This window comes from Electrophorus electricus, chromosome 15, assembly GCF_041902795.1.
Source record: "Electrophorus electricus isolate QZ-2024a chromosome 15, ASM4190279v1, whole genome shotgun sequence".
NCBI classification, from domain to species: Eukaryota; Metazoa; Chordata; class Actinopteri; order Gymnotiformes; family Gymnotidae; genus Electrophorus; species Electrophorus electricus.
This window is the reverse complement of record NC_137511.1, coordinates 9,135,348-9,147,608: the sequence shown is the minus strand read 5'-3', so window position 1 is coordinate 9,147,608 and position 12,261 is coordinate 9,135,348.

The following is a 12,261-nucleotide window of genomic DNA, read 5'->3' as shown; positions in this document are numbered from 1 at the left end:
TTGTGCCACATGACCTCTTGGGCTAGTTATTCATTTTTGTTCTGGTTTACACACACAGTCCATTTCCTCAGTCCTGGTTTGTTGAAACCAACTTTTACATTGGTTTAAGCATTTACCCCAGAGAACTGAAATAAAGAAATGTATGAAAACTCCCCAGTTCTTCCCCCTCATTTCCCATCTGGTGTTTAAAAGGCCATAGTAGAAAATGCTGGAAGCGGCCTCTCTTTAGCCACCATTTATCTTATGAATGTGAGCAAATGTTCTCATAATTTAGGCATTGGCCCTATAGAAAATATTCTGATCTCCTCTTAAGACCGTTTTAAAGGTTAAAGAAAGTTGTACTGGGCTAAACCCAACTTGAACCTTTGTGGTGATGGATGAAAGAGGAAAATGCAAATTTAATAGTACATAGAAAGCTCTAATATTTAGTGAACATGAACGCACTCCCTTGTATCCAATATTCCAGACCAGAGTGGCAGTGTTCAGATCTTGCAGTTTATTGCCATTTCATTACAGCACATTATATCAAACAGTATCCTGCAAAACATACAGAGCTCTGAAAACTCAACATTCACTTGTGAAAAAAGACCCTTACATTCTATAAATTTAACAAACTTCTTCAAACAGTGACTTGCATCATCTAAGAGCTTATGAAATAACTTTTAATAAGGTGTCAGATGGAGAGGGGCTATTTGTTATAGATGTGTATAAGATTCTAATATTCTTTTTTGAGGCAAATATATATATATATAAATATATATATATATATATATAAATATATATATATATATATATATATATATATATATATATATATAAAACTGATATCATACTTTACATTTCCTTATTCTTTGGTAACTGCTGTTCCTCCTATTCATTACAGGACTACTGGGGCAAAAATCCCTAGATATCCACATTTTATATATATATATATATATATATATATATATATATATATATATATATATATTTGCCTCAAAGAAGAATATTAGAATCTTATACACATCTATAACAAATAGCCCCTCTCCATCTGACACCTTATTAAAAGTTATTTCATAAGCTCTTAGATGATGCAAGTCACTGTTTGAAGAAGTTTGTTAAATTTATAGAATGTAAAGGTCTTTTTTCACAAGTGAATGTTGAGTTTTCAGAGCTCTGTATGTTTTGCAGGATACTGTTTGATATAATGTGCTGTAATGAAATGGCAATAAACTGCAAGATCTGAACACTGCCACTCTGGTCTGGAATATTGGATATATATATATATATATAATATATAATATATAATATATAAATAAATATAAATATATAAATAAATATAAATAAATATAAATATATATATATAAATATAAATATATATATATATATATATATATATATATATATATTTCAGTCTGTGTGTTGTTGAAGCTATTTTATTAAATAAAAGATCGTCAATATACATGGATCAGAAAGCCCTGGTAGCATCATTGCAAAGACTCAACAACGGTCATGTAGTAGTATCCCAGTGGAAAGGCCAATGACCATGAAGATACCGGAAGAGACCTTTTAGACCATAAGAGGGAAATATTGTACACAACTGAAGGTTTAATATGGGAGGATCTTTTATTTTACAAATAATTTGGCCAAAAAAGGTCTGCTTACTTTGTCTTATACCTCAGATAGTGAAAATTAAAATAAACATTTTTATATAAGTTGTCACGCACTAGATGGCGCTAGTTTGTGGTTTGGTGCGTCGTCCCTTACTTTTGTTTACGTTGTGGTGAGCTTGTCTCTTCAAATGTTAGACCTGTTGACATTCTAGCCTTGGAGGAAAGGGGTTCATTAGTGCACATTACTTCAGCGACTATACTTCGCCTTCTGTGCTGTGCTACGTCGCTAAGCAAATGAGGCGATGTAGCGGCACAAGAAATAAGGGAAACGCGGCGCTGCTCAAGTTAAAATCGTAAAGCATATACGTGCCTTCGTTGATTTAGGCCTCGAGTCTTAGCTGGAGAAAGGACGACTCTCTTTGGTATGGAGACACGTCCATCTCTGGCTCGTGTTCCCCGCTCAACCCCAGTTGGTGCCAGCTATTCCGCGGTGGATTCCCCTCGCTCGTAACAGTAACAGACGTCCTATGAACGTCGCTTGCCACACTACGCCGATCACGGTGAGGATGGCTCTGGCTCACGGCCGGAGATCAGGTTCTAGACCTTTAAAAAAGAGTTATTCCAGTCATGAAGTTTGGCCTATGTTTTTGACAGAACGTTTGGAGGGAAGGGTGATGAGGTTATTCTGTAAATTTTAAAAATCCATTAAGATGCTGTATGTTGGACACACTTACCAATTCTATACATTTGAGTAAAATTGACCTTAAGGATCAATTACTTAAAGACCCCCTAACTTTAAAATGACACCATTCGAGCCCTCAGGTGTGACTGCTGGACAGCTGAGCATAGATGAAAGAAGGACAATTTCCATGTATCTTTTAAAATTTTAAAAACATGTTTAAATATATTTCAAAAGGCAGCTACATTAACATTGTATTCATCTGTCATTGCATATAATTGTTACACAACAAATCTACTTAGTATGATTGATGCTGTGCTTAACCCTTCTGGTACTTCTGGCCCAGAGTCTCACAACTACTTTACTGAAAAAACTCAGTACGTTTAGATCTGGTGTTAAATGTTTGCATCTGGCCTTTTTCAGTGTCAGCACAGCAACCTTTAAACAGTGGGCAGTGGTAACTCATTGGTCAAAGTACTTGACTTGTAGTCTGAAGGTTGCTGGTTCATGCCCCACCACTGGCAAGTTGTCTCTGTTGGGCTCCTGAGCAAGGCCCTTAAGCCTCAGTTGCTCAAGTTGTACTCAGTCATAATTATATGTTGTAAGTAAGTGTCAGGTAAATGTAACCACTTTGAGCTTGTCTCTTTCATGTCTGAAAGGATTAGTTTCCTGTATGAAGCCTATGATTTACCCTTCATATCCTCTAGGCTTGGCTCTGTAAGGAGATGTTTGAAGTGCTAGGCCATGGTGTTCTAAGTATTCTTAACTAACCTCAAATGATGCCTTTGAGACCTTTCAGTAAGGCTTTTGGGCTGGAATCCACATTCCTCAAGGTAACAAATGACTTACTAATCACTGCTGATTCAAGTGATGATGCCATCTTGCTTTTAGTAGATCTCAGGATTTCGTTAAAATGGTTCAAGTGCTGCACTGGAATGAGGGATTCAGTACTTGATTGGTTTGCCTCTTATATTACAGATAGAAGGTTTCTGTGAATATCAGATGCTTCTTCTCCCTTACTGCTCCAGTCACCTGTGGGATCCCATATATCATCTATAGTTTTTAGTTCCAGTTTACTCATGTCATTATGCATAGTATGGAAAAGCAGCAGCATACTAAAGTTGATCCCTTCTATGTTGGCAGACTACAGCTGGATACTCAAGAAAGATATTCCTGAAGCCAAATATAGGCAAAACACATACAGTGTACATTTTATAAGTAAGTTTGTAGACATAACAGCCTTGTTTATGAATAAGTAATATTCTGAATCCTAAAAACGTTTCAATTTTCAGCCTAAAATAAAGTCCACCTATTTTAGGTTGGGAAGCAAAAAATGTTTAAATGTGATTGTCCAGTGTTTTTCTATATATATTCTACCACTAGATCATATTGTCCAGAAATAAAATATTCCATTTCACTGTTAAGATGAGGATATATAGTTGTATCTGCCTTTGAAGTTTGGCAATGGCTCAGTTTTAAAGAGACTGAATAACTGTTCTGTGGATATTAAACATTCGATGGCTAATAATTTTTTGCAGCTTAATAAATCACTGGTAGTTTTATGTTGTTCTTTTGATTCAGTCATTAACTACCTTAGAATATAGTCACCTGGCATCCGGTTTCATACCAGTGACAGGAGTGATGAAGACCTCAGGTTTGGTAAGCAAATCTCCACTGTGGTTAAAAGCAGTTTTTATCACCTCGGAAATATCCAATTAAACCATGATTAAACATTCTTGTCAACCAGTGACCTGGAAAAGGTGATTCATGCATTTGTCCACAGTACAAAAACATGGAGGTTAGGTTGATTGGATACTCTAAATTGTCCTGTATGAATTCAACCTGTGTGTAAGTATGTCCAGTAATGATTGGTGCTCTGTCCTGATCTTAACCTCCTCCCCTTCCCCTGCACCAGCTACAGTCCCCCAGGGGGATGTGGTTTCTGATAGAGTATGCTCTGTGCAAATTGGCTGCCGCTTCTCATTGGTGCTTTTATTATATATATATATATATATATATATATATATATATATATATATATATATATATATATATATATATATATATATACATATACATAAAAACACTCCCCTGGAGAGGGTTTATGAATATAGGCCTTGCCCTACTTTTAGAACCTATAGCCTATGATTATGTAGCCAATGGCAACAATAACCTTATTTGTACCTTATATTTATATGGCATCTTATATAAATAAATCAGCACACATGCTATATAAATCACACTTCATACATGGAATGCATATATTATTTATTATAACATCGGTGTAGAAGATGACCCAGGAAGAGTGGGTCTATGGGGAGGTGCATGGCATTCTGGAAGTCCCTGACATGCCGCCCCCTCCCTCAGTTGCAGCCATGTATGTATCTATGTATGTCTGTCTGTCTGTCTGTCTGTCTGTCTGTCTGTCTGTCTGTCTGTCTGTCTGTCTGTCTGTGGGTCGGTCGGTCGGTCGGTCGGTCGGTCGGTCGGTCGGTGGGTCGGTGGGTCGGTGGGTCGGTCGGTCGGTCGGTCGGAATTCTGATGGTGTGGCTTTTAGAAGAACTCTCTTTGGTTGTTTATATTTGCAATGATATGACCTTGCATTGTATTTTCCACTGTAATAGTTGCACTATTCAGCATCTGAATGTTAATGCTACTTTCACCTGAACATGTGGATCTTGTGGAGGTAACAATTAAAGTAAGGCCAGAATTGTGCAAATTATTGTTTGCTCTTGTCGTGTATTATATTGGTGATTTGGAATTAAGCAAATGTTTTAGAAATATACCCTAATCAGCAAACTGTCATGTTGCAATTACCTAATTACCTTAGTGAAACATGTTCTAGAGGTAAGAAAAAAGCAGTGATATGACAACTGTGATTTATTTGATTAAAATTGAGGGTGCTAGGTTTCCAAAAGAATGGGCTGTAAGTTGCAGGCCAGGCCAAGGGTTTGTCAGGGGACTGCAACTCCCCAGAGCAATATCTGATTGTCTTAGTGTACAATTATGCAGGAATTTCTATTTTTTAACCTTCATAACTTCTCATTCATGAAGGTTGACTCCAGTTGTTAGACCCTTCATACACCAAATTTCAACATGTATTGTGTTTGAAATATGAACTATTGTTTTGTTTACCTACCCAAACATGACTGCTAATCTTTAGGAGTTTTTAAAGAGACACAAACACAAAAACAGGCTTAGGTAAGCACTATTTGGCTTATATTACAGTGAATAAATTTGTGGACATTCAGTGTGTGTTCTAAGATAAAACTCCTCTCAAATTAGTGCACTCCTCTCAAATTCCAGTGAAGAACAAAAGGATTCTCTCTCTCTTCAAACTTTGTTACACAAGTTTTTGTCTGCATTTCCAGGATTCAACATGACCAAAACAACCAGAACATATCCTTCTCTGGAGTGTCTATTTCACAGTCAGTACTCTGACTATCATGTACTGAAGTAGTAAGGTCTGGATTTTCATTGAGGAGCCATGAAAAGCCTATCTGTTTTCATGTGTCTCGTGGTTCCAGGCTTTTGGTGAGAGAACAACATATTCTCAGTTCTGAAGTGTGCTTACTTCCCTCTTCACATTTTCTTCCTAAGCTCAACAGAAAAAATGTGACTGGTAAAAAAAATCTTTAAAAGTGGGAATGTTTTGAATAAGAATGTGTTTTGATGAGCAAAACAAATTTGTATTGAAATTCACCATAATGTTTTTGTGGCTTTATATCGTCTTATTAAAGACTACCACTGGTGCTACAGAGATGTTTGATACCTAAACCACAAAAACATTTGATCTTTCCAAAAAATCCTTAGGGACAGTTCTTCACTACATCTTCAGTGAGAACAGGAGACTAGGATGTATATAGTAAGGATTTATTGCTGAACACATATATACTACTAACAGAAGCATAGGTTAATTAGAAGTTTTTTTCTCATGATCACATGTGAACTAGAACTAGAACATGAATTCAAATTATTAATGAGCTCAGGGAAAAAGTCCCATAAAGAATGTAAAAAATGCCACATTCATCTTGTAAACCCACAGGAGGGCAATAGGCATAAATCCCATCAGCTAGATGTCAGTTTCAATGCAAAAAATATATAACCAATGAGGCATGGCAGCAACTGAAGAAAATAAACTAAAAGTTAATCAGCTAAAACTTACATCAATTAAAAGTTACATCAGCTATACTCTCGATAGGATAGGTAATTTAATAGAAGGATAGTAAGGGGTAACTGGTTGAGATGGTGTGAGAATGTGAAACAGTCCAGGGTAAATTGTGAGTATTCCAGAGTTTCAGCATGCTGTTTATGGGCTTTAGGCCATTTTATAAGATGAAGAGGCTTATATCCATGAAATCAATACATGGAAGTTTTTAATAGCCACCCGCAACTTTGTGGAGGAAATTTTGGGATTTGGGATTTCTAAGCCCAGCAACCGACTATATGTATATGTTCTGTGTATTACTCGCACTGTAGCTAGATGTAGCTGTAGCTTGACTTTTGGCTAGCTAGATGGCATGTGAGAGTTACTAGTTGACTATCATAATGATAGCACCAACAACCAAATCTATCCTTCTGCTACTTGACACAGGACTGGTCAGGTGTTCCAGACATGCCATCACCCACTTTCTCGAGACATGTCTTCATCTATGGTGGCTGTGGAACTCTGTAGCTGAGCAACCTGTTGATGATTCTAACTGGCCCATTAACAGACCGTTAGGATTGACCATGTCAGTCTCGTCAAAATCATCTGAAAAATATTGAGAAAAAAATATCCAAGCGATCATAATTTTATTATACCACCACAGTGATTATAGGCCTAAACATCTACTCTGTTACAATCTGGGCTCATAAAATTGTGTTCAGTGCTCATTTAATGGAGTGGACTGGGAGGGCAGAAGCAGAAGTAGATCTGTTGACTAGGCAGCTGTTCTCACAAATTCAGTTCAAAGAAACCTCTAGGTTCTTGTAGTTCATTGCCTCAGTTGAAGATGGTGTCCTGATTTGAAAACATCTCAAAAGATTTTCTTGTCATTCAATGAATTGTCATCCAATTAGTAGATGTACTACATGTATTTTGTGACATTTAAATAATATGCCCCACCTCTTCTCACTAGATTGCCTAACTTCATTATGGAATATTGGCCAACACCAATGGTTCATACCTGTGGAGGCATACCTTTTGGGGGAAGGAGAAGTGTCTCCCCCAATAATTCCTGTTTACACTACTCATATAACATGTTAGGTTGGGTGACGTGAGCAGTGCCCCCCCCACCCCCAAAGTTGAAATGAAACCTACACCACTGCCTGTGGAAGAGAATGCTGGGTGGTGTAGCTGTAAATTGTATAGTGGCTGGTCAGCATTCTTAGGGATGAATGGATTTTTTTTTCATTTGCAACATTCAAATCAACTATGTTGGTGCTTACAAACAGCTTCTCTTCCATGAAGAATCCCGAATTTTCTATGGCTCAGTCAAATGTTTCTCTGCACTTGGATGTCACAATAAATTGTCAAAGTCCTTAATCACTATTTTCATGGTGGTATGATGATGCTCGATCACTACTGGATATTGGAAGTTTGGACTGATGCAAACACAAATGTGAAGCCACCCCGACACTGATTAACTGGGATTCTTTGTCATACTAAGGGCCAGTAGTGCTTGAGGAGAGGCTTCATAGCTGAAAAGAGTACACGTTTTTTTTTTTGGTTTTTTTTCAAGAAAGCAAGCACAGCATTCTTTTAGGCATTTGCTGTTGGGCCATTTATTGTACCAGCAGCCTTGTGAATTTATTTGACAGTTACTTTGGTCAGTTCTCTGAAGGTCACAAATTCAGTTCCATTAAGAAGAGAATGATCAATAATTACAGAAAGGTTTTCATATCTGAAGGTTCAGATGAGGAAATGTCTAAGGCGCTAGCTAGGACATAGGCTGCCAGAGAAAGAAAGTTTGGCTTAGCTTGGCTTAGCAATTCTTTCCTATATGCTACGATAAAGTTCCACTCTATGTTATGACATCAGCGGGGTTGTCGTCAGAATGTACATAATGCCAGAACCTGGAATCTGTTAGCTCCTGGATGCCAGCAGTTCTGTTCTCACAGACACTCTGAAGTGGCATGATTTTGATAGGAACCATTTCAGCACGGTGGTGGAGTCAGTCCAGTATGTGACACTACTGATGGAAAAAGTGAGCGTCTGTTGCAGGACTACAGCAAGATGAGCACTGGTGTGGGCGACACACAGTTCCAATCTGGGGATTGATTGCTGGCTTCTTGGTGGAACTATGGACCTAGCTGCCAAAAATGCCACTTGGAGTCTTCCAGCATTGTTCTCAGTCCGAAGATGAGCTCTTTATTATGCATCAGAGAAGATGTGAATGCAAATCTTGAATGCAAATGCACATGTAATCGTGGCAGTGTGGCAGGTCTTTCAGAAGACATGGGTCTTCTCAATATCACTTCTTACCTAAGAATTTTCATCAAGATCTTAGTTACTATAGTGTGTGGGGTGAGAAAGCCAAGTGGGTAATATTAGCTTGCAAAGTTTGATAAATGTGCATGATGTGCACAAAGTTCTCAAGCTGCCACTGCTCATCAGTGATGGTATCTGACATGCAATACCATAGTAAGCCAAGCATCTAGAGGATCTGCACCATCATTTGTGAATCAGAGTTCATTGCTTTCTGACCACAGCTATTTTGGCATATGCTTGATGATAGATGGAGTGTTTCAACAAAAAGCTACTGATGTTTGCTGAATTGGTTTACCTGCTGTCAGCTGTAGAGGATTTCTGGAAGGGAGGAAGGACATCCAACAGAGCACATTCTCGTGTGGGATCTGGAAGGCGGTGTTTGTTTATGCTCTTATCTTTATGGACAAAAGAGCAGTCAAGGCACTGTAGTCCTTTCCGTTATATTTGTCTAGGTGATAAGAGATGTACCAGTGATCAGCCTGAGGTGATCACTGAATCAGAGGGGAGTTTGGTATGGTCCTGTGCAAGTCATATCATAACCAAATGCAGTCAAAGTGAATGAGTAGTCATAAATACACTAGCAGTGAGAGCAGTGATTTTAATCATTAGACGTATAGAAGTAGTAATTTACTGAAATGTTGCATCAGCTATTTATAAGTTACTATGCATGTTTAGATTATTAAGTTGGTAAAGACAGATAAGCCTTAATCTTCCCTGTGTTATACGCTGTGCAATTATGTGTAACATTCAAAAGTTTAATTGCATCTATGGTTAGGCTACTATTTTATGTGTGGGAAGTATTCCTGGTGTTCAGGACCTAGATGGAGAGTTCATGTCAGTCTGACAACAGAAAGAAGCCTATAGACTGGAGGTGGGAATTCTGAATTACTGTTCACAGTTGACGGCTTCATTCATAAATGTGCACTCCCCCGCTACAGCCCCTAAAATAAGCTCTATACAGAATCTTAAGGTAAGTGACCATTTTCAAGGATCACCACTAGATGGCACTGCAAACTAAGACTTAAAAAAATCCTAAGGTAGTAATGAGCAGGCATTACTAACTGTCAGTGTGTACATTTATATCAATGTAACTTATTGAGCTCGCTAAGGAGTGGATAGCTGTGCCTGTTGTGTAACACCGTGTGTTTCTGAAGCTGAGAGAATTGTGTTTGTCTAGCATGATCGATATGCATCCCAAGTCATTGTGGTAGGTAAGAAATTGAAATTGATTTGTGAAGAGTGTTATTCAAAAAGATCCATCTAGTGATGCAGCGACATTGTTTGTAATGAAATGAGTAGCTGCTTAAGGTAATAGAATGGTATGATGTCTGAAATTTTCAGTAGTTAGCATATCAAGGTGAGTACTATTGTATGAGATGATTAATGACGCCTCACTCCCAGCTCCCCTGAATGCAAAGCATCTACACTCCTCTGAATCACGGCTGTGAAGAGCTAATACATTTGCAACCATGCCGTCATTATTCAAGAGTAATATGTCTACTCTCAGGGACTAAAAGGAAAAAATCATGGTTTATCCTCTGTTCTTATTTAGTACCTACGCTCTCTCCATGTTGGTAATATCACAGGGAGCCGAGCCTGGACTGGGTGAATTCTTATTTAAATGCTAGAGCAATGAACTAATCAAACAGAGGACAAGGACTATTAAGCACCACTAGAGAGAGAGAGAGAGAGAGAGAGAGAGAGAGAGAGAGAGAGAGAGAGAGAGAGAAAGAGAAAGACAAAGACAGACACACACACACAGCCATGGTGAGATTAATAACAAACACCTTTCACTTGGCTAAAGAGCCCAGATAGTGACCCACTACACTGTATGACTCATGATGTACACAGCATGGGGGGAAAGTTTAAAGAAACAAAGAAACAAAAAAGTTTTCTAAGGTTTAACTTTATTCGTCTCTATTTATTTGCATTGCTTCATCAGTGGAGCTTGTGGAGGCAAGGCACATGGTGTGTGAAGAATCAATCTTCTGTCTCTCAGTGAGGGACCTGGACTGCTCTCTCCAGCATATTCCCATAAACACAAGGTTCAGGAGCATACATGCTACATTACCTGACCCTGAGGGATGCCTGTCAGACACACACCCCACACACAACAGGTATAAAAAGAACAGTAATAGAAACAACACCTATTTACTATGAAAAGGTGACATGACATGTTTAACTGGAGTGAAAACAAGATGTGATTGACACAGGGTTAGGTTTTATATGAAACATAAGTGAGGAAACTTACAAAAATGACTGGTGTAGACCCTCTCAATCACAGGCACAGATACAATAGTCTTCATATGAAAAATTTGATTCTCAGTTTTTCAATAGCAATTTCAATTTATTATTATTATTTTTCTATTCTAATTTCTCTTAAATTCATTATGGAAAAGTAACCTTTTTGACACATTATCTTCAGTTTACAGGAAACTGGAGACCAGACTCACTGCTTTAGTCTCTGTCTCTGTCTCTTGCTCTCTCTATCACTCTCTCGTTCCTCTTTTCTTTTTTCTCTGTGCTGTGACAAGTCTGACTAGCCTGACTTAACCATTAAGGTGATGGTTGCCCACAAGCAGAACCTAACTGGGCTGCTCTCTCTCTCTCTCTCTCTCTCTCTCTCTCTCTCTCTCTCTCTCTCTCACACACACACACACACACACCCTCTTCTTTTCTTTACATTCTGTCATACACTGTGAATCAAATCGCAAGGTACTAACCGTAGTGTAGTACTTTTTGCTCTGGCTGTTCTGACAGTGCAGGAGACAGCAAGGCAGTAGTGTGCGTGCCTGTGCTATATTTGCCAGTTAGAAGTGGCACTTCATAGAAAACACTGACAGTAACAGGTGGCTCTGTCATTTCTCTGAATGTTTATGATAACCAATTATAAAATTTTACATTACCTCATACATAAGCACTGATTACGGGAAGAAACCCACACCAACAGTACAAAATCCCCGTCAATGGTCATGCTTTCCTAGGTTATGCCTCGGCTGGCAAACCATAACACTCAGAAGTGATTTCTGCATCCTTCAAGCTCCATGGGAATGCTGTATTTAGTAGTTTTACCCAACTGAGTACTGTAGGTGCAGATTACTGTGACTGAGGGAAGCATTGTGTTGCTCAGACTGTAGATGTTTACCTCAATCATGAGCAATCATGGAGTAGCCCACGTGCCGAGCAAAATCTGGACAAGCCACGATCAGGGACAGAGCCACAGGCACTGACCCTGTGTCACTGGTAACAGCTGGACGAGTTTCGGGTCTCTGTCAGCAGACAACTCACAGGCTTCCCAGGGGTTATGGTGAGGGAGTGAGCTCTGGGAGAAGTAGAGTTAAAATCAGATATCTAGAGCTAATAGAAAGAGGGAAGGGGGAGAGATAGATGTACTGTATATGTGTATGTATTTATTTTTGTCTTAAGCATGACTAGGAGTGGGTGGGAGGTGGTTAGAGGGAAGTTTGTCTTGTCCTGCACTGTTTTGTTTTATAGTATAATGCTTTTTTAAATAAATA